The sequence below is a fragment of the Phocoena sinus genome, chromosome 11 (genome assembly GCF_008692025.1).
Source record: "Phocoena sinus isolate mPhoSin1 chromosome 11, mPhoSin1.pri, whole genome shotgun sequence".
Taxonomy (NCBI): domain Eukaryota; kingdom Metazoa; phylum Chordata; class Mammalia; order Artiodactyla; family Phocoenidae; genus Phocoena; species Phocoena sinus.
The window spans coordinates 29,436,142-29,458,557 of record NC_045773.1 but is presented as its reverse complement, the minus strand read 5'-3'; the positions used below and the strand labels follow the sequence as shown (position 1 = coordinate 29,458,557).

The following is a 22,416-nucleotide window of genomic DNA, read 5'->3' as shown; positions in this document are numbered from 1 at the left end:
CTTTCCAGAGGAAGATCCCTGAATTTTAGTCAAGACTTTGACACAGCGCCTTTGTCACTTTATGCCTTTAAGGATAGCACTTCACTCTTCTGGACCATATTTACTGACAGGAAAATTTAAGGAGTTGACCTACAAGTTATGAAGGCAGATTCCTGTCTCTTATGACCTCTGTAGTCCATGGACACCATAATATGAAAGTATTTCGAGGCTGCATTTCCAGGTGGGATCAGCCCTTCAGTTTCTCTGCCTCTGTTAAAGTACCAGACACCACCCCAACGACCACGACAGTTTGTAAAGAGAAGGAGGGCTGCTACCCAAATACACTTCCTTTGTCACGGCACGTAAGCAGATGCTGGCTGGTACTAATTTACTTATTCACAGTTGTACACGAGACATTACTTCTAAAGAGTAGCTATGGTTTCCTGATTGCAAATATGTAATTAATTTACAAAAAGGCTGCTATAAAATGACAATCCAAGCAATCTCAGCAGGTGTCTTTGTAGTTAGGAGAACGTATCTTTCCACAAATACTCATTATTTATTATATATTCTTAGGTAAGAGACAGTCCCTGCTGGCCCAGTGTAGAAGCGCTGAACCCCGTTTCTCATTAGAAGGCTGAGATGTGGCAACCATGGGCTCTTTAGAGAGAATTTGATGTATTCTCTGCCTTCACGTGTGTCTATGTGAAGCTATCAACCTTGAAGCACCTTTCTTGATTTTTTTTTAAGGTTACACGCAGAATGGCATCCCACAGTATCACTCAGAAAACTACTTCAACACCTCAGTTTTTCTATGACCTCAGTTCTATCTACTTTCATTTATAAATTTGAAGCATAGAATTTGAGTGATAGAAGAACTTGTTTCACATATTAAAGTTAAAATATAACTCAAATAGAACTACACACACACACATACACACACACACACACACAGGAGTACTCGGTAGAACTGGTGAAATCTGAATAAATTCTGTGGATTACACGGACGTCAATTTCCTCATATTGGTATCATACTATAATTAAGCAAGACGCCAACATTAAGGCGTGGGTGTGAAGTGTACATGAGAGCTCCTGACGCATTATTTGTAACTCCTGGGAATTTACAATTACTTTAAAAGACAAAGTTAAAAAAAGAAAAAATAATGACCCCCCAAATGGTAAAGAAACCCATATATTTAACAAGGAGATTAAAACATAGCCAGAATCCTCACTGAATACCTTTCGTTCAAAAAATATTTCTGTCATGATAATAAGATTAATATCCTTCAATGAAGGCATAAAAGTCACCACTACTCACCCCAGGAAACAAAGACCATCTCTTTTTTTTTTTTTTTTTTTTTTTTTTATGCGTTACGCGGGCCTCTCACTGTTGTGGCCTCTCCCGTTGCGGAGGACAGGCTCCGGACGCGCAGGCTCAGCGGCCATGGCTCACGGGCCCAGCCGCTCCGCGGCATGCGGGATCCTCCCAGACCGGGGCACGAACCCGTGTCCCCTGCATCGGCAGGCGGACTCTCAACCACTGCGCCACCAGGGAAGCCCAAGACCATCTCTTTTAAAAATATTTATAGGACCTGAAATGACCTTCCCACCCCCAGATTATACCAAGAGTTTTTACTACCGAAAGCTCTTTCTTAAAACTAATAGTTATAAAATTACATTACAGACCTGCAAACTAACGAATTAGAGCTATTCAGTGGCCTTGAAGGGATTTCCACAAATAATTATTGAAATAATTCCAGTGCTGTAAAACAGTAACAAAAAAATCTCTCCAGATATGAATGTGTAAATACACATATAGACACATATGTGTTATTATATAGACACATTAGCATGCTGAAAAATATGGAAGTATCATCATAGGTCAGGACTTTACAACTGTTTTCATAGCACAGATATACAAGAACAACTTTTTTATATGACACACTGGGGTAAAAGAACTGAAACTGTGCATGGCCAGAAGTGACCAGCCCAAGGATTCAGCCACCAATGAATTAACATTTGAGCGCAGTAGATGGAAAGTTCTAAAGGAGCTCGTTCACTAAGGGAGATCTGCACAGGGAAGAAGTAGGATGGATGGTGGTGTGGATGGTGAGGGTTTTGAGAATGGTGAGGGCACAGTGCTGAGTGAAAACGGGGTGGGAAGGGCTGAAGGTACCAAAATACACATACACACACTTATACATATGTGTACATATACTTACATGTGTGCATGTGTATACAAAATTGCATGACCGTGGACTTCCCTGGTGGCACAGTGGTTAAGAATCCGCCTGCCAATGCAGGGACACCTGTTCGATCCCTGGTCCTGGAAGATCCCACATGCCGCGGAGCAACTATGCCCGTGCGCCACAACTACTGAGCCTGCGCTCTAGAGCCTGTGAGCCACAACTACTGAAGCCCCACGCCTAGAGCCCGTGCTTCGCAACAAGAGAAGTCCCCGCTCGCCACAACCAGAGAAAGTCCACGTGTAGCGACAAAGACCCAATGCAGCCAAAAATAAATTTTAAAAATAAAATAAAAATAAAATTTTAAAATTGCATGATCATATTTATGTGTTTTTGGTGAAACTATGTTTTAAAAACTTGTCTTATGTCTTAAAAATAACACAGAAAATGAGTTCAACTAGATGATCCACTAAGAATTTCTCCCTTGGATTTTTTTTCTTGTTGCTAAAATCAAAAGGGCACAGGGTTTCTCCTTTCTTGCTTCCAAGACCCAGTGCCTGTGATATAAAAAACCATGCTCTAAGATGTCTGAGGTAAGTTGTCCTGTGTGTATAAGTTTCAGAGGAAAAGTGGCTCTTCAGACTCCAGAGGTATTAGAGTTTGTACATGGCTACCTGGCATATCTGGGTAGGGGTTGACTTTCTCAGCAAGCCAAGACTTATTGCCAAAAGCACCATCTTTTTCCCTTTTGTTTAGACTTAACATGCCAGCAGAACAGCACAAAACTATAGGAATTAAACCTAATCCATTATAGCTATGTTCTCTAAGGCATAAAGGAGGCAAGGGCTGGACCAAAACACACATCAATCATGCAATGCAGGGCCACTTGTATGATTAGCATAATTCTTTAAAAGAATGCAGACAGGTAGGCAGTTCTGCCATTAAATTATACTGTTTAAGGAAAATGCAGACTCGGTAGGCATTTCTAAGTGGCATTTCTTAGGCACAGTCTAAGTTTCAATAGGGTGCTTCGTTAAATGTGTGTGTGTGTGTGTGTGTGTGTGTGTGTGTGTGTGTGTGAGAGAGAGAGACAGACAGACAGACAGACAGATGATAAAAAGAAGCTGCCCTTTAAAAATCCCCACACCATATACTTCTGTTAATTTAATTTGGAGTCAGCTGTACCTTTAACAGTTCACTTCTGTTGCAATCACTGTTCCAGTTTAGTGTCACATACATTGTCACAGTTTCGTTGAAACTCTTACCTCAATAAAAAGAAAAGATTAACCCCATTAGACCCACCTCAAAAGAATATCTTTGTGAGCCAACACACAGACACACAGACACACACACACAGAGCCACATCAGAAGTTGGATGAAAGTGATCTTTAGGGATCTGGCAAAAGCATTAAAAAAAAAAAATCTCAAAACACACCTAGGAAAGCCAAATTTACTTCCTTAACCAGCAAAATGCTATCTCAAATATGTTAAGTAAGTAGGGAGTGTGAGTGCGTGTATATACCAGTAAGTACCTGGGGGGAAAGAAAAACAGAAGGAAAGGGGAAAAATCAATACAACCCTTTAGAAAATGTCAAAAAGCTATGGAATGTATCTGTATGTAAGTTCCACTCACTGCCCCTTAAAAAAGTCTTTTTGATTCTTCTGGAAAACGTTAGGCACATAAAACATGAAAACTCAAGATATTGGTTGGCAAGGCTACGGAATGGGTAATGTTTTCCTAGAATAAAGGCTGCATTCCCTTTGCAGATACATTTGAAATTTACTGTGCACAGTTTGGAACGTGATATCTTACTGGAGTAAATTCACACCCAGGGAAGCCTAGGACCTAGCAAACTGGGTGATGCAAGAGTGTACATGTCCAAATGAGGTAACCAACCAGATCCGGGAAGTACTTGACAACAATGCTTTTACTAGAAGTGCTTGGCCTGTGCCATTTTACCAGCAGTTCCTCTAGTACTGGGATACATTTGAATCTGTCATTTTAAATGCATTTACGCTTAATCTGTGTACACGAACTGCTGACCAAGCCAAGCGTGACATGTCATACTGATGATGTGTTAAGCTGAGGAAATTCAAAGTGCCACAGGCGAAACCTTAACCTTAGGAAACATTTTAATCACATTTTTCCTGGAGAAGCTTATTAAGAGATACAGGTTTTCAGAACTTGACAAATTTTCTTTATCCTGTGCCAGGTCTGAGGTGAGCAAAGTGTACTCTAAAATCATCTACCGCAAACTGTAAACTCATCTTCGGAAATTAGATGTTGACATTTAAGCATCTTATAAAAGTCAAAGCTTACTAGGACGGCTGAGACGCTAAAAATCCTAAATGCCTACATTATGGGAAGGGACATGAAGACAGAGACCAATATTGGTGAGTATATTTAAAATTAAGTTTATCTAGTTTTCTGGGTTATCACATGCCAAGAATATACTCGTTCTTTGGCATACAATGTATGTATTTTCAATCTCTGTTACGAAATAGTCGTCTATCTTTTCAAAGCATTGGTTATTATTTTCCACAAAAGCTTGGCTTTTCAACAGTATGATTTCATGTTTGTGGACTATAAAGTATGGTTCTGAGAATATAAAAGAATATAATCGCTAAGGAAGGCAATGGATTTCTGTGTGGGCAAAAGTTTTAGACCTTTCTTTTAGCTGAATGACATGAGAGAGCCACTGAGCTCTAAGTTTCCATGACTGGCTGTAAAATGGAGATAGCATTCATTCATTCATTTGATAAGTATTAAGAGAACATCTGCATTATTTCAGGTACAGAGCAGGGTGACAAAAAACACACTGATTCTGCCTTTAAGGAAATTTGCAATCTACTGCTTTTCATCTACTTCAACTCAGAGACAAAGAATGTTTATAAAATTTACTGAATTCTCAGAATAAAAGTACCCTGCAGAGAACATTCAAAATTCAAAAGAGGACTCAAAAACAAATGCTAAAACATTTATCCAACTTATTCAGGCCTTATGAACCTAGTGACTAATATATTTTAAAATACCTTATTTTAGCCACACTATAGTTTGTAAAAAAAAAAAAAAAAATTGATTTATTATAAAATCACAGTAAGTAGTACTATGGCAGGTGAGTACTCTTTTGTAAGCATTTACACACCTGTAATGTGTCTAGGTACTATACTAATGGCAAGGGACATAAGGACACATTAGAACCCTGTGACCTTGAGAAGCTTATGGTCCAGAAAGGAAAACGAATGCATTGCTGGTTACTCAACATCCATCCCCATCTTTCCCTCACTCCGTCTCTCTTATATAACTACCTCAGATTTAGTCCAGGCAATCCACTACCCCACCACCAGCCCCCGACAGAGCCTAAGGCTTCCACTAAGCCAGTAGCAGGACATGTTTCCTACTATTGATGATAAATCCAACTGAATATTTAGTATATAATAAATACTGCATCCTCAAATTATTGAAGGGAAGATGGAGTTTTTAATGGCACTGTTGGGATAATTACATAGTCACATGAAGAAAGATAAAACCAGATCCATTTGTTAGACTATAAACCAGGAGAGATTCCAACTGGATCAAATATTTAACTATTAAAGGTGAAACTAAGCACTGGAATAAGACATTGGTAAATTTCTCAATAACTTACAAATGAAGAATCCTAGGATTCCTAACCATGAATTAGTTAAACTATAGGAACCCTAACTATGATTTAAAGTGCAGAGGCAATGAGGGAAAAGACAGAAACTTGTGATTATATTAAACACTGTATGGAAAAGGTTCAAAAGAAGACTGGAAAAAGATATTTGTAACTTACACCAGAGACAAAAGTTCCAAATATATACAAGGCTTCAAAAATTGGAAAAAGAGGTCAACAATCAGAGTGAAAATGAGTTAGAAATATGAAATGATCAGTCACAGGTAAATATATGCAAATGGATCTTAACCATATGAAAAAAATTCTACTTTGCTTTTAAGAAGAGAAATGCAAATTAAAAGTATACTGAGATGACATTTCTTACCTATCAGATATGCAAATCTTTCAGTTTGACAACATAGTATGTTGGCCCAACTTGTGGAGACAGAAACTCTCATATAGTTCTGGTGTGAATGCAATGTGGCACTTACAAACCCTATGGAAGGAAATTTGTCAATACTGAGCGAAATTCCATAGGCATTTATCCTCTGACAGAAATTCCACTTCTGGGAATCTATCCAAAAGACATAATGGCAAAGAAAAACGAAAGATATATGCACAAAGCTCTTCACTGCAGCATTATTTATAATAACAAAGACAGGAAACAATCAAAATATCTATAAATAGGGGATGGGTTGAATAAAGTATGATAAAACCACACAATGGAGTACTATGAAATTGTAAAAAAGAAGTATCTCTAGAAAGTGCAATGGAGGGCTCTCCAGGGTATTTTGCTAAGGAAAAAACGTCAGAAAAAATCATACAGTGTATCCTAAACTTACCAAAGAAACGATGTGGCCCACATGTGTGTGTGTGTATGTATGTGTGTACATACATATGTGTATATGTACACATACACACACATATGTACAACCCTATCTATATCTATGTATTTGCTTGTGTCTTAAAAGTAGAATAAGAAACTAATAAAAATCTGTGGGAGGAAGAGACAGGATATAGGGAAGAGAAAGAAATTAGACTTCTTTGACTATACCTTGTTTTCGAGATTCAATTTTTGGAATCATGTAGTAAATTTTCTACATAATTACAAAATAAAACTAAATATAAAAAAGCAATCTCTATAAATCAGAAGTGAAATAAGACAAATTAACCTGATTTCTTATCTAGTTGGTGTCGTAAGCATTCACAGAGGGGCTATTCCAAGTGACTATTTAATAACAAGGTAACTTGGAGAAAATGTCTTAAACTGTTCATAGTAATTACATTATTCATGGTAAAACTGGCATTGTTATTCTGAGACTTGTGCGTGTACTGTGGATAAGTCAAAGTAATTATAACGTTATCATTAAGAACTGAGGGGTTTTTGTTTTGTTTTGTTTGTTTGTTTTCGGTGTAGTTGAAAAGGCGTTCTGAATAGAGAAACCTACGTTCCTAAAGGCTATTCTACAAATTGTCTTAGCTTCCTCCACAGACTTTCGTCTCTCACGTTATCGTCATGACATCCATCCTTGAGCTGTTGTTTATTTTTCACGTGATAAGGCCAACATGTGTGCACAAACATAAAAGTATATTTTTTATGTATATAGACACATGCATACACTTATTTAGATCACACTCTCGTGCGTTCATTACATTTTTGACTTGAGGAAATAGCTCTCTGGCTCAATTCTCCCAGGTTGAGGGTCAAAGTCTGTCCTTGCCCAGCATCAGACCTCACCTTCTTCCCACCAATTTGTCCTAAGCTGCTGGCTCCTTTCGGTCAACAGGCAGAAAACCCTTCTCAAATGTATGCTGTCTTTCTAGCTTGAATTCATCAATGTGGATTTCAGAGCCACTAGTGGAAACCAATGTAAGGTATGAGTTGAATTTAAAACAAGCGCTGTCTCCAGCCACACTCTTATCTTCAAAAAAGGGGAACATGGAGCACTCCCAACATCAGGGCACACAGCCCAGAAGCCATGTAATATCCATTGGTAGGATGCGCCAATGGGAAACTAATCCGAAAACAATGTTTGGACCTTGTTTTAGATATAAAAGGTTTAGCCTGTGTATATTATAGCAGACCCCTAATTATTAGAAGACAGACTCTCAAGACCTCAAGGATAATAGAGATTCAGATAGAAGACACCTCTTGAGACAAGACTGATATCTACTTCTAGGACAGTTTAGGATATTTTCTCCAAAAAACCTCTGTCTTTACCATAATAGATGTATAAGCAGAAATATTTCTGAAGCCAAAATGTCTTTTAAAAACTAAAAGAAAAATCTAAAGAACTAGTAAGAAGAGGAGAAAATCTTTTAAAAAGTTAAAGAAAAATCTAAAGAACTAGTAAGAAGAGGAGAAAAAATAATCTATGTGCAAAGTAATTGTAATTATTTAGTTTGGAAAAATAAACATGGTCTGCAACATATATGAAAGGAAATAATACTGAGCAGGGAGCTAAAAAGGATCATACGAGATAAGCCAGACTGAAATGGAAGATGTGCAAAGTTAGAATAGACTTAAGGAAAAAGAAAGTGGTGGAGCAATCCTGAGCGCTAATGGTTTTCCAAGAGACAAGGAAATAGTGGTTGTCGGGCAATGCTTCCACCAACCTGAAAGCAAAATAAAAGAGAAGAATCTTCCTCTCTCTGAAAGTACGTTGCACTTTATGATGTACCAGCTTAACGTTCTTCAGAGGTTTCTTGTGTTTATTATTCAAGACTCCTTGGTTGCAGATGGCAAGAATGAGAATCAAACTCTCTTCAGCTAGAAAGAGACTTCATTGCCTTATATAACTAGGCATTCTAAAGATAAACAGAACACCAGGTAAATCTGGATCAAGGGAAATACCCTTTCTTATTGGCTCTCCCCCATCTCTCCTTTCTATCTCCAAATTCTGTTTGTCTCTGATTATCTTGGGTTTTTGACCTCACACTCCTCTTCTGCAAGTGGACTCTGAAACCCCAAATCCACAGATTTCTACAAGCCTTCTTTCTTCATTTATCAAATCTCACGGAAGGTTCTGATTGGCCCTGCTTAGAAAACGCAACAGCTCCCCAGATCAATCATTAAGGGTATATGCCTGTGATAGCAAAATTGTCCAGGCCCAAGTCAAGTGCCCACCCCATGAAAACAGGACACTGTGCTTGCCAATTCCATCAGAAGCCCATAGGACGGGGAAGGCGGAGTTTTCCAATAGATCCCAACAAAAGATGTCTCTCACTATCCTTTCAATAAGATTATTAGCCCTCTGGGGACAGGGTTATCTCAAACTTTTTTGGCCTTTTCTACATTTTCCTACAACACTTCTCTAATACGTGCCTCGCGAGGAAGCAGACATATCCCAGAATTTGCACTGTAGGCATCCTCAAGGAATAATTCCTACTGACTGCAAACCTATCCCTGCAAGATCCCGTTAACTGACTGCGATCACCTAACTAGCAGATGAAAACTGCTCCAAGCACCAGGAGCGCCAGCGAGACAAGGACATCAATTTGAAAACACCGTCATGAGAAAGCAGGTCCATCCACATTCCCTGTCGTTAAGTTATGGATTGAAGGCACTTAAAATACAATCAAAGATTTTTAGAGATGAAAAATTGGATTGTTCACATAATCCAAGGGTCTTGTAACTGTGGTGCGTGGAACACAGGGGTTGTGCAGCATCAGCTCCTGGAGTGAGAAGTTCTGAGGGTGCTCATGGGTAGGGAAACGAGGAAGAGACTAAGCAGAGAAGCCTCCAGGCCCTATCCTCACTATAGACAGAAGGTCAAAGATTATATCTCTATCTTATTTGAGAGGTTCATATTAACGTTTGTTTGAAAAAGGATTTTACTGCCAAATCACAAAGAGAGAGAGAGAGAGAGAGAGAGAGAGAGAGAGAAGCTATACAACCAACCAAAAAACTGCAGTTTTAGTCTAATCACTTCATTTTACCAAAAAGGAAACAGCTCCTAAATTACAGACCTGGACTCAATTTGGGAACATTCAAATGTCACTCCAGCACTCTTTATTTCACGAGGCTGCCTTTCCTAACTTGATTTTGCAAAGATTTTTTTTTTTTAAAGTATAGTATTCTATTCTTGAGTCCTTAAACTACATACAAATATGTGAATTATATAAAATTCTTATCAGAATTTTAGAACTCTGCCTGAACCCTCAAAACTCCTAAAGACAACATCAGTGTCAAGTATGGACATAAGAAGCAAGAAGTATCTACCTACCCATCCAATGAAGTACTGATGAATCTATCTACTAAATGCTTACAAAAGACCATTTAATTAAAGTGAATAGTTCTAGCAATCACCTTGGTTTACAACATTTAGAATCAGGAGTAAATAATATTTAAAAACCATTCCACCATACTTCTCTTCCATTCGCATACACATCATATGCACAATGCTTGGACTTGGTAATGCAAAATTCCAATAATCTTTAAGAGAACATTTAAAGACTTTACGATTGAAAAGAAAAATTTTTGGAGTACTTTTGAATCCATTTTCTAAAACTAAATGACTTTTTAAAGGCTTAATTACCATGATAAATAAATACATACATTGGTACGTGAATCATAATAAAAGGAACACATGTGTGGTCCACAGTAAGTGAAGAGACATCAGAGCCAAGACTGTATTTCAGAATGCCAGCTGAAAGCTTTGACCAAGAAGGGAAGAAATATTGGCCCGTTGCCCAAGAAATCACCTGCTATATTGGCTTTTAATTCATTTAAAAAACAAGAGAATTTGTATATAAACTGTGGACAATTTTAAGAAGGTTTGGGGGTAACCTGAGCACACAGTCCTAAAGAACCTCTCCAGGACAGCTACATGCAATTCTTTGTATGAGTCGAATCTGTTTGTTCATTAATCTTATTATTCAGAGATTAATATCAAATCCTAATACACCTAAGAGTTAAAACTAAAATGCAAGTTCAATGAAAAGCTAAAACCCTGAAGACCTATTGCATTTTCCCACATGTCTAAAGTTCTTTTTAATAGTGTTAGGTCAGGTCCTATTTTCTCACTGGGTGTAAGACACAGCATTGCAATGTCCCAAAGGTAGTACAGTCATAAACAAAAAACTTTCACAAACCGTTTCTAAAACTACTCAATGTACTGCCTGTCTATCTAGAACTAGGCTGAAGTACACTGATCAGAGCACGTTTGCAACCTATTAATCCTATGGCTTGTACTTCAACAAGGCTGGTTGGATAGATAATCCAGACACATGCAGGGTTCCACAGCACAAAACATTTTTGAATGTCTTAGGCTATTACCTAAGCCAAAAGCAAAATTGATTTTTCCAGACATGTTCCAGTGTCTGCTCACCCTTTTCTGCTACCAACTGTCATCATACTCCCCTGATAAAACTCTTGACGTATTCTGCAGTATCTTCTACTCCTTTCCCATTCCAAACAGCTGTCTTCCCTTCCTGGCAGGAGCTCCCCAACATCTGGACGCTCAGGATGGCTACTGTTGTGATGGACAGATTCCACTTTATCCAAATATCCAGCTCTGAGAATATAAAATCAGCCTAAAGAGGGAGGAGTGCAAAAGCTTCGCCTGCTAAACAAATACGAGTTCAAGTAATTGCTGTATCGAAGCCATAGAATTTAGAACAATTTCTTTTAAACCACAGTTTTGTGACACCTGTAATATGGTACAGAATACAAAATGCCATAATTCTGAGGGGATAAATGATGACATGCTTCCTAAGTTGCTACCCAGGTGGTTATAACAAATCCAAACTCCTAACTCAAACACAGAATTTCTGCTTCATGGTCTAATTTGATGTTTTGTTTTGTTTTCTTCCCCAGCTAGAGTTAAGAACAAAAACATGTGTGTGAGATGAAAATGGATGAGTTGAAGAAAAATAAATCACCTTCCTTCAGTTCACTGCCCCTATCCAATCAATCACCAGTTCCACCCTATACAACTTCCTCAATATGTATCGTCTCTTGCATATTCTGCTACAATAGTTTTTGTAACTGTTTTCCTATAGCCATTCTTCCCAACACTAAAACCTATTCTCCCGAAACAGCTAGAGTGATATTTGTTAAAAGTGCGAATTGGGTCATGTCATCCTCACTATTCCCTTCCTAAATCCCATGGATGGCTCCTCTTCCTCGTAGGGTTAAACCTACATTAGTCCACAGGGACCTCAAAGACCCTTGCATGACCCTGGCCCCAGCTTCTCTCTCCAGCCTCACCTTGAGCCTCTAGTCCTCTCATTCAACGTATCCAACAGTGGCCTGTCTTCCATCATCCAAATACATCAAAATCCTCCCACGTTTAAGGTCTTCCTATGCTCTGTTCTCTTTGCCTGGCTCCCTCCAGCTCCTGTTCAGATCTTGATTTATGTGTCACTTCCTAAGAAAATTACTCTTCCGTCCATTGAAATATGTTAGGTATCCTTTTATACCTTTCATGGGATCATGTAATCTTTCTTTGTGGCAGATTTTACAACTGTAGTTAATTAACATATTAAATCAAACATTAAAGAGATTTGCAAAACTATAAAACAATGCCATTCTCATATTTTTTTTCAAAAATAGAGGCTTTTTAAAGTTATATAAATGTATAATGGATTTATTATTGTTATTTAAAATGAATTAATAGCTTAAACATTTCTTGGTTTTAATTTCTATTACAGTAAGTATCAATAGATACAACCATATAAACAAAAGCCCTTTGGGTCTTTGATAATTTTTAAAAGTTTAAAGGGTCCTGAGACCAAAATGTTTAAGAACCACTGCATAGGAAATTATTTTATGGTTTAAGAAAGAACGAGATAGTGTATTATAAGTAATATTAAATCTTTTAGAAATAGTTATTTTAAATTTTATTTAAATACACTTTACATGAGAAAGAATGTTTTCATGTAATATTGCTAACTTGGAAAAAAATGTTATAGTCTTATATACTGTTAAGTAAATTAAAACAGGATTGGTTAGGCTGGGTCATTAGTAATGTGTTCATTACAACAGAGTTCAGAGGAAAATTCAACTTTCCATGACAAGCAGAGTTTACAGCTTTAAGTGAACAATTTTCTCCTTTAAAAGCATTTTAACAAATGTCACCTTTAATAACAAACACATAACCTCAAACTTTTGGGGCAAAGATGCTTGAAAATCACAATTAAGACAAACCTTTTGATTTATTTTGATCTATTTAAGAACAGAAAATTTCTTAACAGAAGAAACAATTTTTCAATGACAAGATACAAAGTATGTGTTCAATAGTAATGGCAATAATCATTACCACAAAAACAACACTCTCACATATAGCACTGTTCTAAGAACTTCACAATTTTTACTTACTAAATCTTCCCTACAACCTTAGATACTATTATTATCAGCCCTAGTACATGGACCTTGCCCCAGGTCCCACAGTTAAGTAAGAACAAGATTTGTAGTGAGGTGGGTGGACCTAGAGTCTGTCATACAGAGCGAAGTAAGTCAGAAAGAGAAAGACAAATACCGTATGCTAACACATATATATGGAATCTAAGGAAAAAAAAAATGTCATGAAGAACCTAGGAGTAAGACGGGAATAAAGACACAGACCTACTAGAGAATGGACTTGAGGATATGGGGAGGGGGAAGGGTAAGCTGGGACGAAGTGAGAGAGTGGCATGGACATATATACACTACCAAACGTAAAATAGATAGCTAGTGGGAAGCAGCCGCATAGCACAGGGAGGTCAGTTCGGTGCTTTGTGACCACCTGGATGGGCGGGATAGGGAGGGAGATGCAAGAGGGAGGAGAGGGAACATATGTATATGTATAACTGATTCACTTTGTTATAAAGCAGAAACTCACACACCATTGTAAAGCAATTATACTCCAATAAAGATGTAAAAAAAAAAAAGAATTGGGATTTGAATCTTAACGTTATGCTAATGAGAATGTGTAGACGTAAACTAATCTCCTTTCTTGCCCTTTCTTGCTTATAAACAAAGGTAAGAGCTAACACCATCAAGGCTTTATTGTTTTATTTTCTCCAAATACTCATTCCAACAGCTTCTTCAAAGACTCTCCTGAAGCACCACGGTAGCCAGCAATCTCTGATTTTACTATAATTTTAACCAACGCCGAATGAAACGACTTGTTTCTTTACCTATGGTCTATCTACCCACTTATCTGTGCCCCCCCGCCCCCACCCCCGCACAAGCTATTTAATTTTCCCATTACATCTGGTTTTCTCTTTTTAGGTTTTCACGGCTGCTGAAGATTTTTCTGGCAATGATGGGTTTTTGCCCATTCATGATCCTTTTGGCAGACGTTTAATCATCAAATACTAATGTTTCTCAGCCTTCTGACTATAAGAAAGCTAATACGTTGAAATCTTTTCTTCCTTAATGGTCCTATTTTTTGTTCAATATCTATTTCATCTGTTTGTATAGCAGATATCGTAAATAACCAGAGTTTGGAGTCCCCAGTAATTGAAAGAAAATTCTATCGAAGGTTAATGTATTTATGTTAAACAGAAGGCAGTTTGTAGTCCTGAAATGAACTGTTATTTCTCCTGACATCTTCCTGATTAAAACAGTAAACTCTGTATAGAGTAAGGAACCTTGAAAGTAGTCAGAATTTTAGGGGAAATACTTCTTAAAATATATAACCAGATAGAGGGCTCCCAGATCACGTGACAGAGTATTTTCATTTTCTCTGTTGAAATGTCAGTGTAAGTGATACCCCCATGTCCCTCAGTGAATCTCCAAAAACCAGCTATGCTTTCTCCTTGGAGGTTATTTTTTCCCCAATCACTCCATTTCTTTTCTTTTTTTTTTTTACTTTTATTTTATATTGGAGTATATAGTTGATTAACAGTGACGTGTTAGTTACAGGTATACAGCAATGTGATTCATTTATACCCATAGAAATATCCATTCTTTTCCAAATTCTTTTCCCATTTAGGTTAATACAGAATATTGAGCTGAGCTTGTCCTCACCCAGAGGCTAATGAAACAGAGATTTCAGGGTCCCTTGCTTTAAGGTCCCCTCCAAGCCCCTGTATCTAATTGTATGGTTTTAATTTTGTATGCTTTATGCTAAGAAGGGCTCTAAAAACTGCATAATCTCCTGATCCTATCAAACCTCAATCTGCCTTATCTAAGTTCTAAATATTTCAGTGAACTTACTGTTACTGAATTTATCTACTCATACTTTCGTTTCCCCGTACCTGCACCTAGGGAAAATCCTTTGGTGTGACTCATGGACATCAGGTCCCTTGGCTACAAAAGCTTACTTCAACAAGAAAGTGGCAAAGAATTACAAGTCAGGATAGGTGGTATAAACATGAATTTTAGACCTAAATGTCTAGCAATAGGTGATTAGATTAAAAATAAGGTAAATCTGTATCAGAGACAACGTGGATGCTTCTCGCCCTAATTGGGCCCGCATAATTTTAAAACATAAGTTAAAAATTGGGGAATTTCACATAAAATGCAAATGTCAAGCTTCTTTCAAAAAACTAGAAGGTCTGACAAAACTGGGCAAAAATATGCTTTGGCCTGAACATGTTTCCTACCCACTACTCTTCACTAATTTACACTGCCTGGCTCTCGCCTTGTAAACATTTGTATATGCCACCCTCAAATTATATGAATAATGTCTAAGAGATATCATTAAAAAAATTAATTGACAATATAGCATTCATAGTATACTTCCACTTTCATTTAAAATGACATATAAAATAAATTTTAAGACAAATTCAAACAAGACATAATTGTTTATTATGGTATGCAATTTTTTTTAACTTTCAGGGGGAAAAGAAAAAATACAATTTTTTGATCCATTAGATTTTTTTTTTATAATAAAAAAACCATTTCCCACCACATTTAAGTACAACTTCAGTAGCAAATGCTATGTTGATGGTTTGGCCAAAAGGAGGACAAGGCGATAGTATTTGCTCAAATCCAGGGACCGGGGCACCAAAAATTTATTTTCCAGGCCAGAGCACAGACGGAGGAAGCACGGATTGAGCATTTAGAGCTGGCACTTCTTCACAGCAGTATGAGAAAAGGAAAACCACCATAGATGCCATCCTTTCTGGATCCCAACCAACACCCAATTAACCAACACCACTGGAGCAACTTGTGTGGACTGTTTTAATAGATAATCACAGCATGTGTCATTAGGGCTCCTGGCTGCTATTAAAAGAGTGGGCTAGCAACATGAATTAACAGTAAGACATGTGGTATATTATGGCTCCATACTGCCTAAAGAATTTAGCCAATGTCCTTATTATTCTTAATGTACCTCACAGCTCCTGAGAATCATGTAACTGTGAATTCAACTGGTCCCAAATGCTAAATGGAAAACAAAATATCTTGTAAAAGTATCTTTGAGTAACCGCTCCATCTAGCTTCCTTTCTCATCCACTAACTTAGTACGTGTTATGATCAACAGATTGTTCTGTTTTCTGAACCTTTTTTGCTTTGTTTTGGGCAAACAGAACTCTTCAGAGTAGATAGTCCAAGATTCTGGGTGGGAGAAAAACAAGTGCACCGGGAGAACAGCAAGTTCAGTATAAAAGGAAAACCAGAACACTGCCCCCCATTACCACCCGCCTGGGTCACCTAACAGGCATACATGTTCCCACCTGGCTCCCCTACAGTCCACTCTCCTTCCAACAGCCACAGTCATCTATGAGAGTATCAGGTAAGATCACATCACTCCTCAGCTTAAAATTCTCCATGGGCTTCGACGCGTACTTAGAATAAAATGCAAACTTCTGCGCACTGCCCACAAGGCTCCTTCGTGATCTGGCCACGTACCTAGTTCTGCAACTTCTTTTCGTACCATTCTTATTACTAAAACATGGCCAATCCCTGTCATTCCAAACTCTTGATATTTGATGCTCGCTCAGCCTGGAATACCCTTCCCATAGATTTTTTGTTTTTGTTTTTTTAATGGCTGGTCCCTTCTCTTCCTTCAGATATTAACTCAAAGTCACCTCTTCAAAGATTCTCCTATCTAGAGTAGAGCATCCATTTTCCCATTCCCAATCACATTGCCCTAGTTAAGGTTTTTCATTGCACTTGGTATGTGAAATTACTCTCTTTTCTATGAGTTTTCTTATTGATTATCTCTACACAAACACACGCACACAGTCTCACACACACACAGAAATTTACACTCCATCAGGAGAGAGGCCTTGTCTATCTTGCCTATTACTATCTTCCCAGCAACCAGAGCAGAATCCAGTAGGCAGTAAGTGCTCAAAAAACAAAATCTGGCATGAAAAAAATGAACCTGCCAGTTTAGCAGTTATACTCAGAGGATAATCAAGGGAGCGAAACTGAGCTTACATGTGACTCAGCTGGCTGAAGTTTCATCTAACATGAGAAACAATATCTTCTTTCTGTGAAAACAGCCCTGGTCCCTCTTACTAGGGTGGGCAAAACACAAGCCCTAGAGAAGAAAATTTATTCCTCCACGGTCCCTTGCATGTTCCCCAAATTTCCATCATTCACCTTCCCTCCTGTACAGTTTGTGCCATTTCTCGGTACCACGTGTACCAATTATTTACTCAGTTTTTTTTCCACACAATATTTTTTACTCAAGCCTCAATACTAATCAACAAAATTTGTAAAATAATGGGTTTTCTGGGGACTATATATATTTCCAAATCATATTGCAATTAACTTTTGGCTATTAAATAAAACACATACACATACATGTTCATATATATTTTTTCATCTAAAAGGATCTCTTCCCACACTCGAGGAAACAGTTCATTACAAATGAAGGGAGACACTCTTCCCGGGGCTCAAGCTCCCCTTAGGCGGGCATTACACAGCAGAGTTCCATGGGGAGAGCTGATGTTTACTAAGCACTAGCTCTATGGCAGGCCCTGTGCAAGCTCTTTATTAAAATACCCGATTTGAGGAGGTACTCATATTATTTGTTTTGTAGGCGAGGACTAGGTATGAAGAGCCTAAATGTTTGCTCAAGGTCACTGCTATGGATGCAATGTCTGCATCCCCCCAAATCCATATGTTGAAGCCTTAATCCCCAGTAGGATGGTATTTGGAAGTGGGGCCGTGAGGAGGTAATCAGAGTTAGATTAGGTCATGGAGCTGGTGCCCTCATGATGGGAGTCATGTTCTCATCACAAGAAGAGAAGACAGGAGCGCTCACTCTCTGCCATGTGAGGACACAGCAGGAAGGTAGCTGTCTGCAAACCAGGAAGAGAGGCCTCACCAGAAGGCGACCATGCTGGTACCCTGATCTTAGGATGCCCAGCCTCCAGAATTGTGAGAAATAAATCTCTGTCACTTAAGCCACCCAGTCCATAGTATTTTATTATAGCAGTCCAAGCTAAGAGAGTCACACAGCTAGAAAACAGCAGAAGTAGGACTCAAGTTCAAGTGTGTCACGCACCAGAGTCTGTTCTCTTAACCCTGTATTATATGGCATCTATGCAGTGCATAACCAATCTGTGCTTTGTTCCATGATAAAAACACTTCTTTCCTGAGGTACTAACAGGAGAGTTTTTATTTACTAATATAAAAGCTGCACACACACAGTTGACTTCCCTTCACGACTCCTAAGCAACAAGCTTGTTGAGAGTCTACAAGCTCAGCCCTCTTTTCACTATTCAATGAATTTAAGTGTTGCTAATCTAATCACTGTCTTTCATACTATTAGACTTTTATTTTCATAATTACAGGCTGCCAGAGGCTTCTTCCAAAGCCCCCTGCTAAGTCTCCACCCCAGATACAGGTTTAAATTGCTTTCTTAGCACCACTGGGAATTCTCTGAGAAATGACTGAAACTTTGGATCTCACTACCTAGGAGAGACCTCTGGTTTCTCTCCTCTTCAGCAGCCCTCAGTGGAATTCAGAGCGCCCCCAGCTGACCAGGCATGCCCCTGAGTCTCCTCCCTCTCAAAGTCCAGTGAGGTCACAGTTCTGTACCTGTGTTTTGTCACCTTTTTTCCTGATGCTTGCATGGCTGTCAAAACAACATGTTAAGCTTGGTAGCTTTTTTTGCTTTTTTTTTTTTGTGGTACGCGGGCCTCTCACTGTTGTGGCCTCTCCCGTTGCAGAGCACAGGCTCCGGATGCGCAGGCTCAGCGGCCACGGCTCACGGGCCCAGCCTATCCACAGCATGTGGGATCCTCCCGGACCCGGGCACGAACCCGTGTCCCCTGCATCGGCAGGCGGACTCTCAACCACTGCGCCACCAGGGAAGCCCTAAGCCTGGTAGCTTTTAAATCAGCTTGTAGAAGTATGTCTTTGTGTCCTGTGTAAAGTTTTAACTATACAAAATAAAAAATTAACAATAACAGCTCATCTTTACAGAGTTCCTATTAAGCACCATGCTAAGAAATTTAACATATTTATTCCTCCAAAAAAAAAAAAATCCATGTGAAGTAGCTATTTTTTTTCTCATTTTATCCCCATCTTATAGAAAAGTGAGGTCTATATAGGTTGTTTAACTTGCCCAAAATCAAGTTGAAAGGAGAATCCAAGCTTCCTATTCTGAAGTTCCACTACATATACCATGTACTGTCAGTATATACACACTGGTCAAGGTAAAACTGTCCTGAGCTGATCCTTACACAAAACTATGACAAACAACAAGGAGTAGACCCATTTTTCTGTAAATGCAGAGGTTAATTAACCTAAGCATTGAAGAAAATTTGTTTTTTAATAAAGAGTGTGTTTCCTTTTCCTTCAAGACCTATAATCTGCTCTTGTAGGTGTCTTCACTGATTTTTCAAGGATCTTCTAAAGGTTCCCTTCATGAAGTCTCTCCTTGTATTTATGTTCCTACTAGATTATAATCAGGGTAACCATGAAGTTCCAGTTTATCCATGTTCTCGCAAACTTCCTCTTTTGGAAGGCAAATTGTATGGCTTCCCTAACCATATTCTCCATGAGGGCAGGCTGGGCCTTCTCTTTATATCTGTCACCAGGATTTTCAGATTTCAAATCAATACAGGAGTACCGCTTGTTAAATTGTCCTCTTCCATAACTAGGTATAATTTCTCCATTACTGGATCTTTCACTGCACTTTGCTTCTGTCCCCCTTCCAAGAATGATCACATACTGATTTTTTAATAGTTCACAGACCACACTCTGTTCCGCTATGGTAGCCCTAGGTCCCTACTCGTCTTTTATCCCCTGGGTAGCTGGTAAGATGCTTTATCCAGGGATGTGGTTAACCACATACTGACAGAGTAAACTGGATATTCTTACAATGTCCCACCTTAGTTCACTCTTTCACGCAAACACTTCCTGAGGACTTACACCAGATCCTAGGAAAACAAGAGAGACAGGTACGTGCCTCCTCTGAAGTGATCTACAATCTAAAGGAGCAACTGCCAATGGAACAGAAAATGAGAGAGCTGATAACTGACGCAAAGGATATTGGCAGAAATCAGACGGAATGTCTGTCTTTGCCTAAGGAGTGGGAGAAAGTTCAAAAAGAAGGCTAAAAGACCAGGAGGTATGGTCCAGATAGAAATGTCCTGAGGACTGGGGGTGCGGGGAGGGAGCTGGAGAGGCCCTCCCAGGCAGAGAGGAAAGAAAGGGCAGACACAAGAAAGCATGCAGCCTGGTGCTCGTATGTCACACGGCACTCAGTTGGAGCTTAATATCCCAAGGGAGATAAGCAGAAGTAGTAGACAGGCTTACCTCCCAAAAGGCTGCTCTGTTAAATACTATAGAAATAATTAATAAGCATTTAAAGCAAAATGTGTCCTTTTTTTTTGAACATCAGAATTCAGTAGTAGCTTTTAATTTAATTTTTTTATTGGAGTATAGTTGCTTTACACTGCTGTATCAGTTTCTGCTGTATAGCAAAGTGAATCAGCCATATGTATAAATATATCCCCTCTTTTTTGGATTTCCGTCCCAATTCGGTCACCAAAGGGCACCGAGTAGAGTTCCCTGTGTTATACAGTAGCTTCTTATTAGTTATCTGTTTTATACGTAGTAGTATATATATGTACGTCAATCCCAATCTCCCAATTCAAAAAATATGGAATGACTCACGAATCTGTCATCCTTGTGCAGGGGCCATGCTACTCTTCTCCGTATCATTTCAATTTTAGTAGATGTGCTGCTGAAGTGAGCACAACATGTGTCCTCTTTTAAGACAGTGATTTGGGGATCGACAAAACTGAGCTGTAACTTGAAACAATGGTAGGATGGGGGAGGAGACAGACGACCTATAAACAGCATATTCTGGGCTAAGACCAACTAAAACCTTCTTCTTCTTTTTATTTCCATTAACAGGACTGGTAGAGGACAAAGCCCTGCTTAGGAATTCAGTCATGTTAAAGGAAAAATGGTCACTTCAACATTTCTGTGAGTCTACCTTGCTGAAGGGACCCAGGGTGGCTGGATCCTCTGTTTGTAAAACATAATATTGGGTTTCCCTGGTGGCGCAGTGGTTAAGAATCCGCCTGCCAGTGCAGGGGACACAGGTTCGAGCCCTGGTCTGGGAAGATCCCACATGCCTCGGAACAACTAAGCCCGTGTGCCACAACAACTGAGTCTGTGCTCTAGGGTCCCCGAGCCACAACTACTGAAGCCCACGCACCTAGAGCCCATGCTCCGCAACAAGAGAAGCCACTGCAGTAAGAAGCCTGCGCACTGCAATGAAGAGTAGCCCCGGCTCACCGCAACTAGGGAAAGCCTGTGCACAGCAGCGAAGACCCAATGTAGCCATAAATAATGAATGAATGAATTTGTAAAAAAAGAAAAAAAAGAAAAAACATAATATTGGATCATGGGATGAGGTCCGCCAACAGAGAGGAGATGTCATGACTGTAGGAAGACACAGGTTGGAGCAGATGTTAACAACTGGCCCCAGGGGAATTCGACCTGGCACACCATCTGGGAGAGATGCCCTGTGTCAAAGAATGACCAATGGATTTTTACAAGAGAGCTGTCCTCTGTTCAATTAAAAATTATTGCCTGTATTATACTGCTATGTTCTGTGATCCCCCTCCGTTAGCCTAAAGCTTTAGTGTGTCTGCTATGACCCGTGGCTGCAGGTAAGAAGTACTTTGAGAAAATGAGAAACGGACAGTCTCCAGGCTGGAAGGAAGCAAGCAGGGAAAGCGCCAGTTAGTTGTCACCAGAGTCTAGATATAGAGGAGGGAGGAACAGTCAGGAAGGGGACTCAGAGGAGTATGTGAGTGTCTCTAGAATGAGAAGTAATAATCACGCTGCAGTCCTTTTTCCTTGGCAAGTGCTGGCTTCCCAGCAAGCTTCCCTCTGTGGACACTCAGGTCTCACCTCCTGTCTAAAACTGTTCTGGCCCTCTATGTGAAAGTGAGCCTCTCTCTTCTCTGGCAGAAACGTCTACCTATCTAATGTGGTAATTGAATCAGATTTAATTTAAAGAAAACTCATAAGTCCTTTCCACACATCCACAAAAGAAAGCACTTAACCTCAATAAACTAACAGTTAGGGACTCACCTAGTGGTCCAGTGGTTAAGACCTCAACCTCCCAACGCAGGGGGCCCGGGTTCGACCTCTGGTCGGGGAACTAGATCCTGCATGCCTGCCGCAACTATCAATAAAAGTTCCCTCGTGCCGCAACTAAAGATCCTGCGTGTGGTAACTAAGACCCAGCACAGCCAAATAA

At 39.2% G+C, this 22,416-nt stretch overlaps 1 protein-coding gene and 1 non-coding gene across 7 annotated transcripts in view; both read right to left on the bottom strand.

Moving 5' to 3' along the window:
- Positions 1–22,416, bottom strand: part of FHIT (fragile histidine triad diadenosine triphosphatase) — a 1,483,533-nt gene that overhangs the window by 457,696 nt on the left and 1,003,421 nt on the right. The gene's annotated exons all lie outside the window — the stretch shown is intronic.
- LOC116763010 lies at positions 20,794–20,896 on the bottom strand. Its single transcript, XR_004352426.1, has one exon. It is a non-coding gene; the product is annotated as a U6 spliceosomal RNA (small nuclear RNA).